The following is a 21,028-nucleotide window of genomic DNA, read 5'->3' as shown; positions in this document are numbered from 1 at the left end:
AAACAACAACACAACCCCCTGCAAAGTCATTTTAGCCTAATCTGTTCAGGGAAGTTACCTATATTCTAAAACGGTTTTCAAGACCTGACCTTTAAAAGGACTTGCGGTAACATACATGTGCTGCTGGGGGATGGCCAGGGAACAATTTTTTTTTTGCAAATGAATGTTGAAAAGCACTGTGTCAGCTGTGTGGACCAAGGGTTAGGACTTCAAAGGGGACTTAGGGTTCCGCATTGCAATGTCTAACTTTAGGCACCTGTTGCCTAGTGGAATCCAGTGTGCCAACGTGAGGGCCTAGTCTCCAAATACAAATGAGGCGAGATAGGAACCTACGAAAGGAATCCACAGAAGCCAGCATGCTGAGTGCGGAGCTGGTGAAGCTAGCCAATAGGAAATACAGAGGAGAGAAAATATCGTGTTGCCTCTATATAAATCCATGGTACGGCCATATTTTGAATACTGTGTGCACATGTGGTCGCCCCATCTTAAAAAAAAAAAAGATATATTGGAATTGGAAAAAGGTTCAGAAAAGGGCAACAAAAATGATTAGCGGTATGGAACAGCTTCTGTTTGAGGAGAGATTAATAAGATTGGGACTTTTCAGCTTGGAAAAGAGACGACTAAAGGTGGATATCATAGAGGTCTATAAAATCATTTCTAGTGTGGAGAAAGTAAACAAGGAAGTGTCATTTACTACTTCTCATAACACAAGAACTAGGAGTCACCAAATGACATTAATAGGCAGCAGGTTTAAAAACAAACAAAAGGAAGTATTTCTTCACATAACGCACAGTCAATCTGTGGAACTCTTTGTCAAAAAATGTTGTGAAGGCCAAGAGTATAACAGTGTTCAAAAATAACTGGATACATTCATGGAAGATAGGAACATCAATGGCTATTAGCTAAGATGGGAAGGACTGGTGTTTCTAGCCTGTTTGCCAGAAACTGGGAATGGGTGACAGGCGATGGATCATTTGATAATTACCTGTTCTGTTCATTCCCTCTGGGGCACCTGGCATTGGCCACTGTTGGACAATAGGATACTGGGCTACAGACCTTCGGTTTGACCCAGTATGGTTGTTCTAATATTCTTATGACGGGTGTAGTTTAAGCCTCGCTCCTCAAAGGAATTTAACCACCTAAATCAGAGTCAGAGGGAGGTGCCTATCTCTGCTGGGGGGATTCATAGCCACGAAACTTCTCCTGGAGTCAAACACCTAACGCTTTCTTGCTGATCATATCTAGGTGTCTTCCTTATAGCCTTTACCCTGGTAGGATGTGGAAGACTTGGGTTCAATCCCCGCCTCTGCCTGATTTACAGCAGGGATTTCAAACAGGTCTCCCACTTCTCACAAGTGAGGCTTAACTCCTGAGCTATAGGATATTCTGAGGTGGGCTGCTCTCAATAGCTCCCCTTGAAGCTATTCCACTTTGTATAATTAATTAGCCTTTGGACTAGGGACTTGAACCTGTGTCCAGGGTGAGTGATTTGACCATTGAGCTTAAGGGGAAATTAGGGGGAGGACCAATACCTAATATATTTATTTATTTTGTTGTGAGAAAGGCACCCAACTCCCGGAGAGGGTTCATGGGTGTGAATCCCAAGTGAAGTTAAGTGCCTCCCTCTAACCCTGACTTTGAGGGACGGGCTCTAGATGTCATCCCTCTCCTCAGCCTTCCTTATTTGCACACTTGGGCAGCTTCCCATTCAGCTTGCTTTTTGTGGCTCCCAGTCTAGGCGCCTAACTCTCCCAGGGCTCTAGATCCCACTTGGCGAGTAGGAGGCCTAACATAAGGCGTTGTAATGCTTAGCTGAAGTCCCCTTTGTGAACCTAGCCCATGACCTCTCAATACACATTGTGAATATTTCTCTGCTGAAGTAAAATGTCATTCACAGCTTGATCTCCGGGATCAGAAATTGCTACTTCCAGAAGATAAACCAGCCATGTCATCTGAAAGACAGTGTAGTGCTTGCCTAATGCTCTTCAAAATACAGTATCTTTAGGGCAAGAATACTGTGCATTTAGAGTTAGGTACTGACCTCACTGTGTCCCCACTGAAGTCTCTGGAAGTTTTCCCATAACTCCAGTATGAACAGAATTAGGCCAATGCTGAGTGCTTTTGAAAATCCAACCCTAAAGACTTTGTTTGGACTCAGTCACGTGCAGGATTAGACATGAAAAGTGGACAGCTGCATATGTGAATGTCCAGTAAATACACATCGGGATATTTGCATGCACATATATCAAGTTTGTGTAACCGTGCTTACAAATTATAGCTCCAGTAGTGCAAGGACCTTTGTGGGCACAAGGATCCACTTCTATGCAGGATTTTGTTCTAAATTAACTGCATGCAAATTGTGCACATTTGATTGTGTACATGCCTTTTTAAAAATCATGATCTTAAGTTGGAGATCTCAACGGGAGCTGAATGGGCTCAGTATGTCCCAGGGTTTGTCCCTAAGATTCAAGTATCATGCTTCTGCTACTGGGATAAAACAGAACTAGGTTGCTTTAGTCACTTTTGTACAATTTGGTAACATTTAATGCAAGTCAACTACATTCTTTTTTAAAATTTCAGCTGGTCTTGAGATTTAAAACAAACAAAAAAAACCTTCCCCCCCTCCAAACTAGTGGCACAAATTATGGAAAAGGAGATGCGTCATCTTTAAAGTATATTATAATGTGTTAAACTCAAGGATAAAATTTCACTTTGTAAGTAACCTACTAAATCAAGAAACCTATAATCATCTCCCATCTAATAAGTTAGCTAACAAGTGCAAATCTTAAATAGAAGTTTTAGAGTGTTGTTTTTTTTTAAATGAGGATAGCAGAATGACTGACTAGGCTAGCATTCTTGTTGACTGATGAGTCCCGGAACAGTTTAATGTGACAAATAATTTCTCAGAGCAGAGTCCTCTTCTTCTAATGGGGATTCTGTTCTCAGAAACATGTACTTTTGATATCAGAAACAAATTGCAATGACATGAAAAAGAATGAGACTCTGCCGCAAAAAGCTATTTATCATTCCAAATAGCTCCAGATTTCATCAAATGCAAAGAACAGAGCTGGATGGGAGGTAGAACATATTTTGAAATTATAGATTCACAAAATGGCTGTTTTCATAATTTGCATCTAATATATTTTATTTCTGGATAAGCAAAATAAATGAAAATAAATACCCAAAACCAAAGGCAATATGAAGTTAATGCATTTCTCACTTTCACTGTGCCATCTATTTGTTGCATTGGTTCTTAATGGAATATTTAATATTTTCATAATTTAAAGATACATTGCCATATCCTATGCACTATTTACTTTTTTAAATGATTTATTTCTTGTATCTTCTCTACTCATATGACATTGAAAAAAAATTACTGGAAAAGGTGAAAGTCGAGCACTCAAAAGTTACAAAATGCCAGAATTTATTACTCAAGTGAGTTAACACTGACATTAATAAAGCGATGCAAAGTATCTCAGGGTGTTTAATTATCATAGCTGGGCACACTTCTGTTTTTCACAAGAAAAGGAATATCCCAGAGAATGACCAGAAAAGAGCAGATGAGATACTGGGCTGATAGGTGTCATAAAAGTTTGTAGGGAGAAATAAAACTTCCTCAATATTCCTAGTTTGTTTGTAAACTATTTCACTAAAAAGCATGTGTCTTCAAAAAGTTCTATACTGAACAAGGAACTACTGCAGTATCTCAGATAATACTGGGAAAATGCTGATCTATAATAATAATTTCCCGCTAACGCATTTACTAATTTGATTACTTCACTGAGTTGAAGCATCAGGTTGATCTGTTTTTATTAGTACATTTAAATCTTTTTTTAAAAAAAAAATAGGACAAGTGGCCTCATTTGATTTTCACTGACACAAAACTAGTGTAACAGTGGAGAATTGGGCCAACTGTCTCTTCACTAAGGTACAGAAGTCAGGATTGTTTGTAACTCCTTTGGCGCAGTCCAAATTTATTGTAGTCAATAGAAAGACTCATTGCAAGTATTGTGCCAACTTCCAACACTGAGAGTCCATTTGGGCATAAATAAAAGAAGAGATTGACGGTGGGAATTGGCTTTTGGATCACAAGAAAAGAAGACATTACTGTGAACTGGAATTTTCTCTCCCAAAGGGACGGAACCCCTTTCTCCTATCAACAAAGCAATGTTAAACTAGGGGTTTGTAAACAAGTAGAGTTCATACTCTGCTCTGTAACACACTACGCACACCACAGAGTATAAAATCAAAACTTAATTGCTTCCCAAGTTTTGGATTTATTGGTGACTCATAACAATGCATAAACCTCACTTTAAGCTTTCTCCCCATGTTTAGCTGGTTCTACGGTTTTCTTGCAGGACCTCTGGTTCAACCCCTTAATTCCTCTGACCTAGAAAAGCTGTTCAAAAATCTCCTTCATAGTCCTAGACTGAGGTTAATTGAGCAGAACAAACCAAACCTCAGAATGTCCAGTCAACATATTTGTATATTGATTCCAAGTTGCTGACATCACAAGAGCCCCAGGCAGAGTCCTAAAATTGGCCATGCTGTTTTAGAGCCACATGGTGAGAGGCTATCCCTAGAACATATCACAACTGTCATTTCAAGTCCAGTGAGCTGCCAGTAAGGCCTAAGGGTATGTCTACACTGCCATTAAAAACCCACAGTTGGCCCATTGAAGCTGACTCCGGCTCCCGGGGCTTGGACTAAGGGGCTGTTTAACTGCCGTACAGATGTTTGAACAACTACACCGCCACCTGAATATCTACACCACAATTAAACAGCCTTAGCCTGAGTTCCATGCACCTGAGTCAGCTGGCATGGACCAGCTGCGGGTGTCTAATTGCAGAATAGACCAGCCCTGAAGGAATGAGGCTCTGGTGTGTGCTTAGTACTGAAAGCAGTAGAGGAATAGAACATATAGTACAATCGCCTCCTCCAAAGATGCAGATTACAGTTGAAGGAATCTGAAATAAAAACAAAACCTTGGCAGCAAAGTCTAGGACAAGCTGCCACTTTCTCGGTGATTGAGTCTACCAGTTGAAGTATATAAATTGTCAACCAAAGTCACTGAAGATGCATGGGACTGACAGTTGCCCTGAGCCTGGGACCCAGTACATCCCCAAAAAACATCTGTAACTGGGGTGAGAGAGGAAGCAGATGGGGCCCCAGTGAACATTATGTACTGGCTCCTCAAATATCGCTTGTCTGGCACTAGGACATGGTGCAGCAGCCTTGAATGCTGTTCTAGGGAATGAGACAGCCAATGAGAGGTGCTCAGAATCTGCCCAAAAGGGAAGTTGGATGGCATTTAGAGAAAAAGGAGGTGAAAAGAGACTGTGCCTCGGTGAAAAGGAGTTTGGCCAGAAGAAGACATGTTAGAGGAAGCTGGACCATGACGAGCTGGGTGCAAGGAGACTGGCTGCGAGGGGCACAGAATGTTTGCCTGGCAAGGTTGACCGTTGGGACACTGACAGAGAGAATACATTTTGGTAACCTGCAGAATGGGTGGCTCTCCGAGTGAGGAGCTGTCATTCACAGGTGGAGATGTGTGGTTATCACAGTATCAAAGCAAGAGGAGAGAGGAGAAACTTGGATGAAACTGGACTTTGCAGCCAGGTAGAGAAAAAGTAGATTTTCTCTTAGGGTGACACAGCATGTAGTTGGAAAAAAACAACAACGTTTTATTGTGATCGTAATTCACAGTTTATTATTCTGCTAACCAACCATTTGATGTTACTTTATATATTATTTATATTATTGTTCCTGCCAAATTTCTTGTTTTACTTTATAAAGTTTAATATTTAAGGTTATTTTCATTATATTGGGTTGCCTCTGCCTCTCCTCTCAGTGGGGATATCTTAGGTCATGACAAAGACATGCATTATTGTACTGGGGAGAAACTGTACAGCTGTGTATTTCATACACTACATGAGAGGAAGGATGGTCCAGTGGTTAATGTGCTTCTTAGGAAGCACTGGTTCAATTCCCTGCTCCGCCACAGATTTCCTATCAGACCCTGGGCTTGTTATTTAGTCTCTCTGTGCTCCATCTGTACAATGGGGATAACAGCACTTCTCTATCTCACAGTGGCGTTGTAAGGATAAATAATACTAAAAGATTGCAAAATGCTCAGATACTGTGGTCATGAGGGGCCATACAAGTACTTAAAACAGACAGAGATGTATGAAGAGGTGTTAGCTAAATGCAGGGTGACCAGATAGCAATTGTGAAAAAACGGGACAGGGTGTGGGGGGAGTAATAGGTGCCTGTATAAGAAAAAGTCCCCCAAAAAATGGGACTGTCCCTTTAAAAACGGGACATCTGATCACTCTAGCTAAATGGAAAGAAATGATATTTGACATTCCCCATGAGCCTCATTCTTACTGAAATAGAAGAAAACTTACAAAAAGGAGAGAGATGTATTTGTCATTTTTGTGAGGGACTTTTGAAAACATGAGGAAAGATGTGTACTGGGAAGAAATATACCCACATATAAATACTAAACAGTGTCTACTGTAATCTACCTGAGTAAATAACAAAGGCTTTTCCTCTGCTATGGCAGATTAATTCCCCAAAGTACTGTCCCCTAATTGGAAAGCATTCTGCATATGTGTTAAAGCAATTATCAACAAGTGGTGACTGTGGGTTGCTACCATCTAAGAACAGGCAGGTCTGGAGGTGAGTTTATTGGACATAGTTTATTCCAGACCTTCAGTGAAATAATTTACACTTTTGAGCCTTTCCATGTGTGTAACTGTCTGACGACATAATCTTTGACACATTATTCAGGTAAATCAGATATCCCAGTGCTATGTCTATCACACAGGGAGATCGTGTGAATGTGTTATTTCCTCTCTCAAGGTCTTTGGGGCTATATGTGAACAGACACGTGTGTCCTTTTCCTTGACACACGGAACATGGCTAATATTTTTTGTTGTAATATGCAACAACATTCTAAAGCGAAGGTAATATGTAATTTAGTACAAGGGTCTTTGTGCCGGGGCGATTTGCCCATTTAAGTGAATATTTCGTATCTTGGGGCTTCAGAGGGAAGGACTCTTTGGCAACTTTGATGGCAAAAAACAGAACCACACATCCATGGGATCAGAGCTCTTGTAAGGATGGAAGGCATTCCATGTCTTCTCCCTTCTAAGCCTCTGTGGATATTTCTATTTAATTTTAGGGTTTCTTGTCTTCCCTGAAAACGTTTTGGGGAGAAAAGATGTCATATGAGGAATGAATTTAACTGTTCTTTCTATTCTCATTACAGCATTCCTATCTTCCTAACTGTGCCCCACCGCAAAGTTGCAATGAATGGGCTCTGTGAGATGAAATCACCTAGGCAGCTTTGGAAATCTTAGCCTACACATTTTACTTTAAACACCTTGAACCTTAATATTTTACTTTAAACACTCAAATGATCTGAGCTCTCTCTCCACATCCTACTCTAATCTCTTTGCAACTGACTGCCTAAAATAAATTAAGCCCTATTATAGCATTTTACTGTATTAGATCACCATGATTGAAAAAACAAATGGAGAGGACATAGTATATGCAACAACTGATCCATTACATATTGATCAAGTGACAACATTGCTGGATTTTGTTTGTAGAAGTTAAATATAGGATATAAGAAATGGGTCCAAAATTCTATGTTTATGTATCTTGTTTCCTGATTATGCACACTGGTATTTGGGTTAAACAATCTGAACTGCGTAATTTCATATGACGCTTGATTTTTTCTTATTTAAAGTGAAATGTATAGATCCTGAGAAATGTTCCTGAAAATTTACAAGTGTTGGCACAAGAATTTACTCACCACCTCTGCCATGATGAAGTCAATGATAAAAAACAATGATGTCTTTCATAAGTGTGTACACACACACACAGAGACACACACATCCTGTGCAAGTGAATGAATACAGTTTTATCAATCTGGCATAGTTGCTTTGTTGACCTAGTCTATGTCCTATAAAGAAATAACTGGAAAGTCTGCTCTAGAATGGAGTCGGGAATGTGGCATATGGTGGACACCATGGTGATAAGAATCTTATAAATAAACACAGCTGATCAGTATGAAAGTGAAAATGGTCTTAAAGCAGATTTCACTGTGCAAGGAAAATGTAAATATAGTTATTTATATTACCTAGGAGCTACCATATTAGACGTGTCAAATATGCAATAAACTGCAACATGCCTTATAACGCTCACGGCTTGCTTCAGATTTTAGTGGCACCTTTTAGGTAGTTTTGCATTTGTTGCTTCAGAAGGATGGGACTTAGTGAGAATCCAGACAGCAAGAAAGACTAGGACGGGAATCCGAAACCCTGCATGCGTGTGAGTTGTCCTGGAAATGTAGTGAAACTTTTGGCTTCTGCTAGTCACAATCACAACCAAAATTCCATACGTTACTCTATACTGGACATATATTTATGGCACATACCCTTTGCCTTCCAAAGCATATTTAATTTTAGAAAAACACATAAATAAAAGACATAGTTATCTTTTATACAGCTCAAAGGGGTAGCTGTGTTAGTCTGGATCTGTAAAAGCAGCAAAGAGTCCTGTGGCACCTTATAGACTAACAGATGTATTGGAGCATGAGCTTTCGTGGGTATTCAAGATGAAGTGGGTACTCACCCACAAAAGCTCATGCTTCAATCCGTCTGTTAGTCTATAAGGTGCCACAGGACTCTTTGCTGCTTTTATACAGCTATATTTTGTAAACTGTGAAAACAATTTTTTTTAAAACAACGATTTGTAACAGAAGGGCCAGCAATTCACACTAATGATCATAAACCCAGAATCTCAATTGGATTAATAATGTTCTCATAGTACAGTACTTTATTTTGAACTGGCTTTTTCTTATGCAAAAAAAGATGAAGTTTAGGTGATTTTACAGCTTAAAGAAAGCCCGTATTGTACAAAAGTTTACTCATGTGAGCACTCATGTAAGTAGCAATACTGGCTTCCCCAGAATAGTGAGACTAATTATGAGTAAGGGTTTGCAGAAGTGAATAGCACTTGCATGCTAAAGCCATCAAAAATGGGCTGTACTCTTTTAAAGGCTATTAGCACTATGAGTGCCACAGAAGAAATCTGAACTTGTTTTGTTTTGTGCTGTGCGTTTTAACTGAAAATACTGTAATGGTAAAACTTCTTCATTGGTGCATGAAATCTTAAGATTACCTATCGAAAATGCAATCTTCATTTGTGTGTGGCAACTCAATGGGCTCGTAGTGTAGAAAAATACAACGGCATAAAAGAAAAGATCTTAAATTGTACACTCTGCATTTGCTACTAGGTGCACATGGTCTTTTCAATACGGAAGTAGAATTTTTGCTGAAGTACCTTGTGGAAAATTTGAAATACTAGCCTGGGGGCACCAATGAGACATCATTCACTATCCTAGCTAGAACAAATCAAGCTTCTACATCCATGCCTCTGAACTCATTACTGACCTGAGGGAAAATGCTAGCCTTAAGCAAAGTTTTAATAAAGACTCTGGTGGAGTACTTTCTGTGGCACTAAATGAGAAACAAACCACTTATCTGCAATAGACCCAGGACCTGAATATAACCCTAATGTCAATTTTCTAAAGTTCTTGGGATTCTTTCCAGAGATGAAACCAAGATCCAAAAGAGCTTTTATTACCTTGCTCACTAATTTATTATGTAAAAGTCAGGCTTAAATTGATCAAATGTTCTGCTTATCCTGTATGAGTATAATTTATTTTAATAACGTTTTGGTAAAGTAAAAATGTCCACATAGTAAGCAAAACTCAACTGATAACTAATGATCTTACTAAACCAGCATAAAGTGCATATATCTAAAAACGGCTTTAAGTATTAATATTCATAGTAAATTTTTTGTAGTTTATTTAAAACAATTAAAATATTTATCACCATAATATGTAGGTGGTATATTACACCAAGCAAGCTACAGGCTAGACTGTTGTTTGAAGGTGTCTTGTAAAATAACTGGATACTATCCACCATTGTTGTAGGTAAATAACAATAAACAGATGAGCAGCCTGTGTTCTTTTGAGGTTAGCACAATATTTCATAAATGATGACTGAATTGCCCCTTGTCTATCATTAATTACCAAATAAAAGCCTGTTCGGCAGAGGAAGGGGTTTGAAAATTAAACTGTGGTCTGGATACACAGTGACAGAGAGAGAATCCTTTGTCTGATCGTTATGATCATTAGTTTCCATCCCAGACAAAGCGATCACAATTTTTGTGTGTGCTCATTTTCTGACTGGAATTAATTCATAGAGTGGTGGTGGTCTTTATTTTTGCAAATTCCACAGACAAGTAGGTAAGAATCATGAAATTCCATGGGGTGAAATTGAGGGAAAAAACCCTCACTTCTCTATGTTAATACTTCAGTGACACAGCTCAGGGAAACAATAATAAAAGCAAAGAAGGTAGGTTAGATCCAGCAATTTTGACAGCAGAAGAGGGACATTAGGCCAGCTTCTGGTCTCTGTTATACTGCTGTAAATCCAGAGTTGTTCCATTCAAGGCATCCAAATGAATCTGAATCTACTCTAATGTAACTCAGATCAGGGTCTGGCCCATTGTGATAAGATTTTCATGAGAACAGTCATTTTGATATTTAAATTTAATGGGTACCTTTTAATTTAATGTGTACCTTTTCACTAGGTTTAATCAAGCATTTTCTATACACAGAGAAAATTAATAGACTAACATAAAACAAGGGAAAATATGTGCTGTGTGTGTTACAGTGAAATCATCACATATAAAGAAAATAATATGTTATGTTTGCAATCAGTCAATTAATGTAATTCACATGAAATTTTCCAGCACTAGTCCTTTTTATGCAATCTCTTGACTTTTTTTTTTTCAATTTTATTATTGTGGCTGAGGAATCATTGTGTAGTTTGTGATTCTGGGGTTACTAGCCATGTGTCTGGGGAGGGGAGTTGTTTTTAACTGGTTGGTCTAAAATCAGACAGTAGTGGGTGATTCCAATAAAAATGGAATTGAATCACGTTTCTATATAACCAATAGCCTTATATAGATGAGATGTGGTGGGTGGAGGGGAAAGAACAAAATATTTCTAGTCTGAGTAGAGATTAAATGACAAGAAGACTGGAGTTGCCATCTACTGGAGTGTATAAAGAATGACAACTGACAAGTATAAAAATCCTATCATGAAATAATTAGTCAAAATAAATCCAAGTATTGCCAGCCACACAATTATCAAAAAATATATATAAATAAAGGGATATTATTTTTCAATGACAATTTTTCAGCAATTCAGAAAATACATGAGGCTATACTAAAACCATCATATTTGCTTAACTTTTTTATCCATGTCTTATAAAAGATTATTCTTAGTACTTCATAGCAGCACATGCCTATTCCCCTATTCAAGCTTCACAAAAATAAAAATACCAGAAGCTATAATGAAAGCAGTGATCCACTCTTAAAATATGAATACCTAATCATTGTTATATTTTGTTATTTTTCACCATTATTCTTTGGCCTACAAGAAGAGAACTTTATGAAATATCCCTAGCTAAGGAAACATCTAAAGACAAAACAGCAATTTTTTTTTATATTTGTGTTACTATTGAACACAGTTACTCAATATTCATCTGTGCAGCTGTAATCATATGCCAAAAAAGCTTTTTTATTTGAATAAGATCTATAGCAGAAATGATGTTTCTCAGATGACTCCTCTAACAGACAGCAGAACACACATAAGCTCTTCAGTAAAAACACTTAATATACCAAATCGTTCCCGAGACAAAATAGATCTTTCCCAAGTAGATCAGAACACCTGTAATCACCAGTTCAGTAAGGAATGCAAGAAGTACAGAACAAGTGCTTCAGTTCACATTCTGGCTGTCTCTGAATTTCTGGTTAGCATATCTAAAAGAGGCACAAATGCTGCAGGGGAAATTACACCAAACTAGGAGGAGGCATGATGTCCGTTACAGCTACATCCTAGCAATTCAATGGGACAGACGCTAACAATCAGCAAGAGCACTGACACACTGCATCGCACCTCTCAAAAAAAAAAAAGACCATGGCTGAATGACATTTGCATTTCTTGGAATTTTTTTAACAAGTAAATTTGTTCTTTAACATTTAGTGAACATATTCTTTAGTCTGTTATTAAATCCTTTATATTAAGTGACTGGACTGAAGTCTCTGACGTGAACTTTGTGATTATGATTAATGGAGCTCATACACAAAGGATTATTTCTCTGTAAAACGTCAGATTGTACAATCAATGGAATTAATCCCAAAGGGCCATAGAAAATGTTCTGAATAGTTCCAAGTCACATTTTTATCACATTTTTCGTTTGACTGGGAGGTGATCTTTAACTGCAGCTTTAAGTAAAGCAAGTACTGCAAGCAAGTCATCAGACATGATGAAAAATGATGTATTTCTCCAACAGAGCCTAGAAGCAGGGCCAGCTCTAAATTTTTTGCCACCCCAAGCAAAAAAAAATGTTGGCTGCTCCCCAGCCCAGGCTGGGCTCCCCACCCTGCACCCCCTGCCGCCCCAGCACTGGGCTCCCTCCTTTCCCCCCCCCCCCACCAGTGCCCTCTCTCTACCCGCACTCCTCTGCTGCCCCAGCCCTGGGCTCTCACCCCAACCTGCACCCTCCTGCTGTCCTAGCCCTGGGTCATGGGTCACTGGTAACTCACTCCCAGGGTGGGTCATTCAGCAGGAATTTTGGATGTGCATACAACACAGACAGGATTGTTTCCCATATGGTTACAGAGCTGCAGTGAAGTGGAAGAGTTTTCAGCTTGTGTGATTGGAGGATATCTGGATGCATATCATAAGACTGTCCTACATAAATGAGGAAAAGTGGAGATGCCTTTATTATTCTTTTGTTCCACTCTTTGTTTCTATGGGGAATTTGCCAATGCAATATCACTCTCTTCCTTTTAAACAAATAAAACTTTAAAAGGGCAATATCTGTTGAAATAGCAATTCTAGTCCTAAAAACCACTGGAAGCATTTCTTGCTTCTTCATTTCCTATCCTACTTTTTCTACAGCAAGTTACAGTGGATCAGTATATTTGATTTGGGAGAAATGAAGTAACAGCTGCCCAAATTGAACTTGGGCACTCCTGAATTTTGAGGGTGTTCAAATCTGGAAGGCAGGTGCTAGATTCCCTTTCTGAATATTAGCTAAATCTGGAAAGGAAAAGTCAATTTCTGCTTCTGTGGCTCAGAAGTGGAAATCCTCCTACATGCCTAGTACTGTATCTAAAGCTGCTGAAGTCCCCTAGCAGAGCCTCCTCTCCCTTACTTTTCATTTTAAGTTCTAGTGGGATCCACGTACCTCCCTTACTAGGCTTCAGATAGAGGTGCACTGTTCATTTCGTCCACTCAATTCCTTCTTTGTCGGCTGCAAGGTGAGGTCACGCCAGTATCCCCGATGCAGTCTGGGGAAGTCTTCTGAAGGGGTATCTGGGGCAAAGCCTTCTACTCCTTGGGCACACTTGTTCCTCATTCACAGTGCCACACCTTTTGACTTGCAGCATGGCTCAGCTACTTCATTCCCTACCCCTCCCTTTCCCGTTGATAGCTGCCAAGGGATTGCTGGGAAATGTAGTTCTTTCCCTGCTCCAGGGCTGGCTGTATAGGCAGGGAACTAGGCAAGGAACTACAGCTCCCAGGGTCCCATGGGTTCTCAGCTCCCATGCTGGATTCCCAGCTGCTCCATGGCTCTGCTTCTTCAGGGTTGTGAGAGGGGAAGAAGTGAGTTAAAAAAAAAGGATGGCTAAAATGATGCCCTCTGTAAATGTGCAGCCCAAGCACCTGCTTGTTTTGCTGGTGCCTAGAACCAGCCCTGCCTAAAAGTAACCAATTTATTTTTTACCCCAGTTTGTAGGCAAAATGGCAAAAGCTGATCAATAAAGAACAGGGTTTTTTAAAGGGACACCGTCAATTTCTTTCATCCACCAAGTTTGGAATCAATCCAACAATTGACATCACTGGCAGTTTTGTCAGACTAAGGACTGAGTAAAAGATTTTAGGATTTGGCTTTTGGGATTTTATAAATCTAATAACTTTTTTTAACTCTTCTGGATATATACACTATTTCTGTAAAAACAGAAATCTGGGATATGTGGAGAGAGGATGGACAGCTCAGTGGTTTGAGCATTGGCCTGCTAAACCCAGGATTGTGAGGTCAGTCCTTGAGGGGACCACTTAAGGATCTAGGGCAAAAATCAGTACTTGGTCCTGCTAGTGAAGGCAGGGGGCTGAAATCAATGACTTCTCAAGGTCCCTTCCAGTTCTAGGAGATTGGTATAGCTCCAATTATTATTATTTTTTTATAAGAACAGATTTAAAGTAAATGTTTGAAATGAAATATACACAGGTTGAGAGGGAAAGTACTGTACATCTGGCGTCAGGCTTGTGTTATGGGGGGTTACAGATGAAAAGATACATACATATCGCATAACTGGAGAGAAATTTAATAATTGTCCTAACAGGTTTTGACTAGATGAGTGAAGACCTAGTCAATCCGCGAGTGGCAAATTTTGCCAGAATATGCCTATTTATTAGAGCAATCCAGAAACAAAGTGCGATTTTTATTTATGTGTGAAAAATTTCTCCATTCTAATCCAAGTGGTTATGTCCTTACAAAAAATCATTTTTGGTGAAATTTAAGAACAATTTATTATTTTTCACTGAATCACGCAAAAGTTTTTTTTAAAAAAACACCTAAGAGGTCCTTTAAAATGAGGACAAAAGGTAACATTTTCCAAAGTAACTAAGGTGCCTGAGCCCTATTGAAAGTCAATTGGATTTAAGCACTTCAGAAACCTAAATCCCATTTTAAAAAAATTTAGGAGCCTAAGACACTTTTGGAAATTTTACTGTGAAACCTGAAACTTGCCCTGATGTTCAATAAGGAGTTAGTGGAGCAAACAACATAAAGAGTGATGGAGTTTTTGTCCCCAGGTTGCTGAGGAGGTGACCTGATGCTTTTTACATCAGTTTCAGCTTTCACCAGGCTGATGTTGTCTAGATGAGGTATATTCCATTATAATTTTCCAAAAGACATTTGAAAATGCCAATGCCAGTTCACCACTGGAAAGCAATAGGCAGAGTCTCCTTGATAACTGCAGTTTGTGGAACATGCTTTTTTGTGACTGGTGTTACGTGAGAAACCAGTGTCACGAAAGCATCTAAAAGGACACCTAGACTGCAACTACCCTGGTGATTTTGGGACAAATGTCCTTCATTGGAGGTGATAACATACTGGCAGCAAGTTCTTCAAAGTGATTACTGTTGCCTTGTATCCTGACTTCTGTCTGCTTGGGTTCATCTTCAGCCAGCTCCTCATCTATTTGAAGGTATTGGCCAATGGGACTTCTGTTAAAGTATGATGCGAAGGATAAATAGAATTGCATACTAGATACTCCTGGCATTTGAATCCATGGAGTCTCAGAAATTCTTCCAGGGGCTGCATGAAGATAGGGAAGAGGCCAGGAGAGATGATTGACCCTTGTGTTACTTCACAAGTACCCTCCGATGGCACAGGATGACATGCCCATCACTACCTTCTGGCTACAGACCTTGAGGGAAGATTTAAATCGTGACAGAACATTTCTTTTCACCTCTTCAATATTTCTTAAGCAGGATAACAGTATCCTGCAATCAGGGTTTATTTTTGTGATGGAGGAGGAGAAGAGGTTGTAGGTGTAACTGATGGGAGAATATAGGAGGAAGAGATTGTCCAAGGTATTCAGATACCCCACTTTGAGTATGGAACAGGATTTGTGATGTTATGCTAAATGCACAAATAGTGGAAGGGCTACTTGTTCATCTGTCTGGTCTTGTGCATAGAAACCAAAGTAGTATGAATACCTAAAAAGTCTGTAATCGGCCCAGCAGCCCATTCTCATGTTCCAACAAGAGAGGAAATCACCAGTTCAGAGGCTGCACTTGAGAAGCAATAGTGGCAGAGCTGAATTAGATAGAATCCCACCCCGGTACCTAACTAGCATTCCCTCTCCTCATTTTTAATTTGTACTCAAAGGATATGACCTCAGTGGGCTGTGACCTGCACACTGACAATCGCAGGATTCACTCATAGTAGATGAACATGCAATAAAATATGATTATACAGGAACGGCATAATATAAATTGGCCACCTCTAAAATGAGGTACTTTCACAGATACTTCAGAAGCAAAAGCAAATATCAGCAACAGACCAGACAATTAATACCTCAAATAAAATTAATGAGAACCCAGAATGAAAAATGTGCACACTAATTCCAATTCTTCCTCAGCTACATAAAAGCTAGACATAGAGCAAGTTAAGATGGTTCAGATTTGGACTCAAACCCAGGGCCGGTGCAACCACTAGACAAACTAGACGTCCACCTAGGGTGCCAAGATTTGTGGGCACCAGAAAGCACTGCCCAAAATGTCTGAGATGTTCACACAGCACCGGCTAAACGTGTAACCCTCTTCCTGCCACTGTGCGAGGGGGTACCGCAGCTTTGATCAGCCCCAGATGGCCGGGATGTGATGTCATTCCTCCTCTGGCCTCTGGGGGTGCTGCGCTGCTCCCTGCTGCTCTGGCTCTGCCCCAGGGCTCCGCCCCTGCTCAGCCCCGCTCCCCTGAGCTCTGCAGCAGGGTGAGGCTGTGCTCACTGGTGGGGGGGGAAGTGCCGAGATCCAGCCCAAGCCGTGCCACCAGGGAGTGCTAGGGGGTGGTTCCCCCCTCAAAGCCAGCCCCGCTCCCCACACGGAAGCCTGCCCCCACCACTTCTGCCCCCCGCCAGAGGCCTGGGGCATCACCAACCCTCTGACCTCCCCCCAGCCAGCCCCACACCCCCTGTCCTGCCTGCAGCTAGCCCCACACTCCCGACACCAGCCAGCTCCTGCAGCACTCCCCTGCCCGAAGCCAGCCAGCCCCACACTCCCCTGTCTCCATCCAACCCCTGCCACACCCCCATGCCCAAAGCCAGCCAGCCCTGCACTCCCCTGTCTCCATCCAACCCCTGCCGCACCCCCATGCCCAAAGCCAGCCAGCCCCACATCCTGTCAGGTTATTTATTTATTTTCATTAAATATGTAGACTAAATAATGAAATTAATACATTTTCAAGCCAATGTGTATTAATTCTAATGAACAATGCCACATTAAGCAGTATTCGTTTTTGAAAGTTTATAATAAGCGATTCTCAGGGGCGAGACGTGGGGGTGGGGCTGCAAGGTGGAAGTTTTGCTTAGCGCACAAAATATCCTTGCACCGGCCCTGCTCAAACCAACAAGGAATATGGAAACTGCATACCTTCTAAGTTTCCCCTGCTGAACTATGACTCCCATACTGACACAGTGTTGTCCTTTCCACTTCAAATAATTATTGTCCTTCCTCAAGGTTACAAGGGTAATAACAAAAACAAACGAAAAATGTAATTCCCAGTAATAACACCCAGAGCTACATATAAAATTATATTGTAAACCAGTTTTAATATTATTAAACCATACCCTCCCTCCAAAAAAAAATGGCAAAAGAGAACTCCAAATGTTGAGAACTGAGCTTGTTTCAGTTACGTATCCAAAAGTCTGCCTGCTCATTGAATCCTGCAGGGGTCTTCACCACGACCCACGGACCACCATCCCTATGCAACAAACCCTGTTACAGATCTTCCATTTGATAAACCCTAATTACCTTTCCTGGAGTTATTTTCTTGGGGGCAGAAATGGCCTTCTAACTCTCTCTGGTATTTTTGAAAGATGACACCTTTAACATGTTTTGGCAGCATATCTCCTCCAATGCTCAATAAAACTGTGAGAACAAGTGAACATGGCTTCAGCACACAAGCTAGGCTCAGCTAATATAACAATCTGAAGAAATACCACGTGACAAATCTTTCCATGTGGCATGAAACAAATTTCATGAGCAACTTCAAATAACTTTATGCTGGCCCAAAAATGTTTGCATGAAGTATCCCAGTTTTGTGTATTATTATTATTTGTATTGAACCACATCACAAAGGCCTCAGTCAGAATTGGGGCTCACTTATGCTCGTCACTGTATCAAAACAGAAACAAAGGAAACAGTACATGTCCTAAAGAGACGACAATCTTAAAAAAAGACAAGACATATGAAGAGGAGGAGGACAGGCACACAACATACACAAAGAATGAGCAGGATGATAATGGGGCATGCATGATTACTTTTATAATTTTTTTTAAACTATCCTCAAATGCTCCTTCACTAAGCCATTTTTAGTTATTACATATAAGTATAAAAACTATGCCCATCTGCCATTCTAGCTACACTTCTGTCCTCAGATGGCATATTTCCAATGGCAAATTAGTTTCCTTAATCACTTTTTGTCCCTCATCTTCCTACTCCCCAGGTGGATCCCATCCCAAATTTAGGGCCTTAGAAAGAGGGTGGGGGTTTTAGTCAATCTGAAGAATCTCTCATGAACTGGCAATTAAGCAGCATAGACTATGATGTGAGCTGCTGAAATATCAGGCTGGCAAACTCCTGGGAGTTGTTTCTCTGTTGCCACTGTCCTGAGCCAAAGTGGCTAGGAGAAAAGGAGCTGCTTGGGGCAGTGTACAGTGGGAGATGGATCCCCGTTCACTGGGTCTGGAGTGGCAGAGATACACTGCAAACTCAATAAGGGGCACATATGAAGTGTTTGTAGTTTCACACCAATTATTTCCCACATACCTAGGATCTACCATTGTCATAGGATCACATTATTTGGAACTTTACTGACATAATCATGAAAAATTATTATTATTTTTCCACAGTCTGTAGTCACACTCATATATAACATGCAGAATGCATTTATACACATAAAGACATTGTTCATAGACAAAAAAACTCTAAATAATGTTAAAAAATCTACAATACATTTTGAGCTATTGGGCATTTCACAGATACTGACCACTGATTTTGATTCAGAAGCTCTAACTAATACAAGCTTGGCTCCATACCAAATCTGAAAAAGAAATTGAGCACTCTCTTGCCAGATTATAAGTATTTGCACTACAAAAAGAGTACAAAGTGAGCCAAGTGTTCTTTAAAAATAGTTCTTTAGAATTCTTAACAGACACAGAAAGGCCCTATGTCCTGAAAAAACAGGTTTTCCCTTGTGTCACTTTCCTTTAGAGAGGACAATGCAGTTTTACTATGAAGTCTTGCACTAATTTTGCACAAAATATGGAATGGGTCCTAATAAACTCTATGATATTCATCTTAGAGCAGAGATTATCAAAATTAAAGACTCAGAATTGCATCAGTGAATAGAAACACTCACTAGTTAGGACTGCTAAGTATATTAGATGCCCCTGAGCCCAAGGTCAACTTCTCAAGTGACTTTGCATCTGTTTATAGAATTCACTATAAGTTTCAAAGAATTTGTTTTAAGACAATAAGTGATCAGTAAAAAACTTTGATTCTATCATGTCTTTTTTTGCTCTCAGTTTTGTAAGGCCCTTAGCACAGGAATATGAAAACATAAAAAGATTTGTAGAGGCGTGATCCAAAGCTTCTCATTGACTTTAAATTAGTCTGTTAAAGAACAAAGATAGCTTTCTTTAAAATACAAAGAAAAAACCCAAATCTCTTTACACACACACACACAAAATTGCTCAGTAATGTCTATTAATTATTGGCAATAATTTAAAGAAAGGTCAGATTGTACACTTGTTAGGACAGGGACCATCTTTGTGTTATGTGTTTTTTCAGTGCCCAACATCATAGGATCTTGGTCCATGACTGGTATTTCTAGACATTGTAGCAATATAAATTATAGCAATACTTCAGTTTCTCTAGTTTACCACCATTATCAGAATTAACTCTATTTAATATGATCATCAGTATTTATATTTTTGTATTTTATATTTTTTCTACTATATATGAAAAGATGAAATCTTCCTATAATCTTCCAGTGAAATGGATTACATGAAAAAAAAAAAAGATTTCAAAAGGAGGTCTATATTCTGATAATGGTAATTTTGTAAATTTTCTCCTTTCAGCCTCTGTATATTGTCAGAGCAGAAGGATGGTAGCATAAAAATATTGCCCTTCTAAACAGCCAAAATATGCAAAAAGGCACAGATATCCTGGACATGATTTAGTCTGCCAAAGATCTGTTTGTATGTTCTCTATAGGGGTTGTGAGATATTGATCATCATCTATCCCCATAACTATCTAGGCCAGGCTGTATTGTTTAGAGACTGTAGGATTTCTAGGAGCTCAGAGAACATTTCAGACTATAAAACATTCCAATAAAATTATCTGGAAACATATTGCTTAACTGTAATGCCTTACTCACACACTTGCAATAATACCTGTTCTGACTGAAGAAAGCACAGCTAGAGACTTTATTCCAAGAACTGATTTGTTCATTGGCTCAGGTAGAAAAAACTTGCACCAACCTAGCCTATTTGTGCTAATATTGTCAGTGCCAAAATATTGGATGCCTTGAAATTAATTTAGTCTCAAACTCCTTAACTAACAGGGGCAGTGCATACTCCATAGCAATGGTATAGTGGGAACTATACTATATTCCTGCAAGAAGGTTATGAGAAAACAAATATCGACTCTGGGTGGGATTTTTTTGTTGTTTTTGTTTTGATTTTCTGATTGCTCATGACAAATATATTTGGAAAGGAGCAAAAGAAGTGACTTGAGAAGGACTGTTTTCCTAATACTATGGAGAACAGATTTGTGCCTAATGCACTGTGAAGATTTTCCAAGAACAGTTTATCCATTTGTAAAATGACTCCTCAGTAAGGCTGCCAGGAACAGCTTTTAATTTGTTCACCCAAGCTTCAGAAAACTTATTTAAGAACTTTTTTTCTATGGTTTCCTGTACCTTACTGGTCTGAGTAGTGTTTTTTGGCAGACAGGCTTTGTCTTCACTGCAACAAAGGTGAGTCTTTGACATCAAGACAGCTATCTCAATGAAAATCCTAGTTGAGACAAGGCACAGGTATTTTTTCCTTTAAGCTAGCTAGTCAAAGTTAAACCCCTGGT

At 39.6% G+C, this 21,028-nt stretch overlaps 1 protein-coding gene across 4 annotated transcripts in view; it reads right to left on the bottom strand.

Annotated features, from left to right (window-relative positions):
• The window catches only part of CTNNA2 (catenin alpha 2), an 818,238-nt gene that overhangs the window by 192,280 nt on the left and 604,930 nt on the right, over positions 1 to 21,028 (bottom strand). The window lies entirely within an intron of this gene.

The sequence above is a fragment of the Gopherus evgoodei genome, chromosome 5, assembly GCF_007399415.2.
Source record: "Gopherus evgoodei ecotype Sinaloan lineage chromosome 5, rGopEvg1_v1.p, whole genome shotgun sequence".
In the NCBI taxonomy this organism is placed as follows: Eukaryota; Metazoa; Chordata; order Testudines; family Testudinidae; genus Gopherus; species Gopherus evgoodei.
Note: the sequence above shows the minus strand (reverse complement) of the source record. Positions and strands in the feature narration are given on the sequence as shown.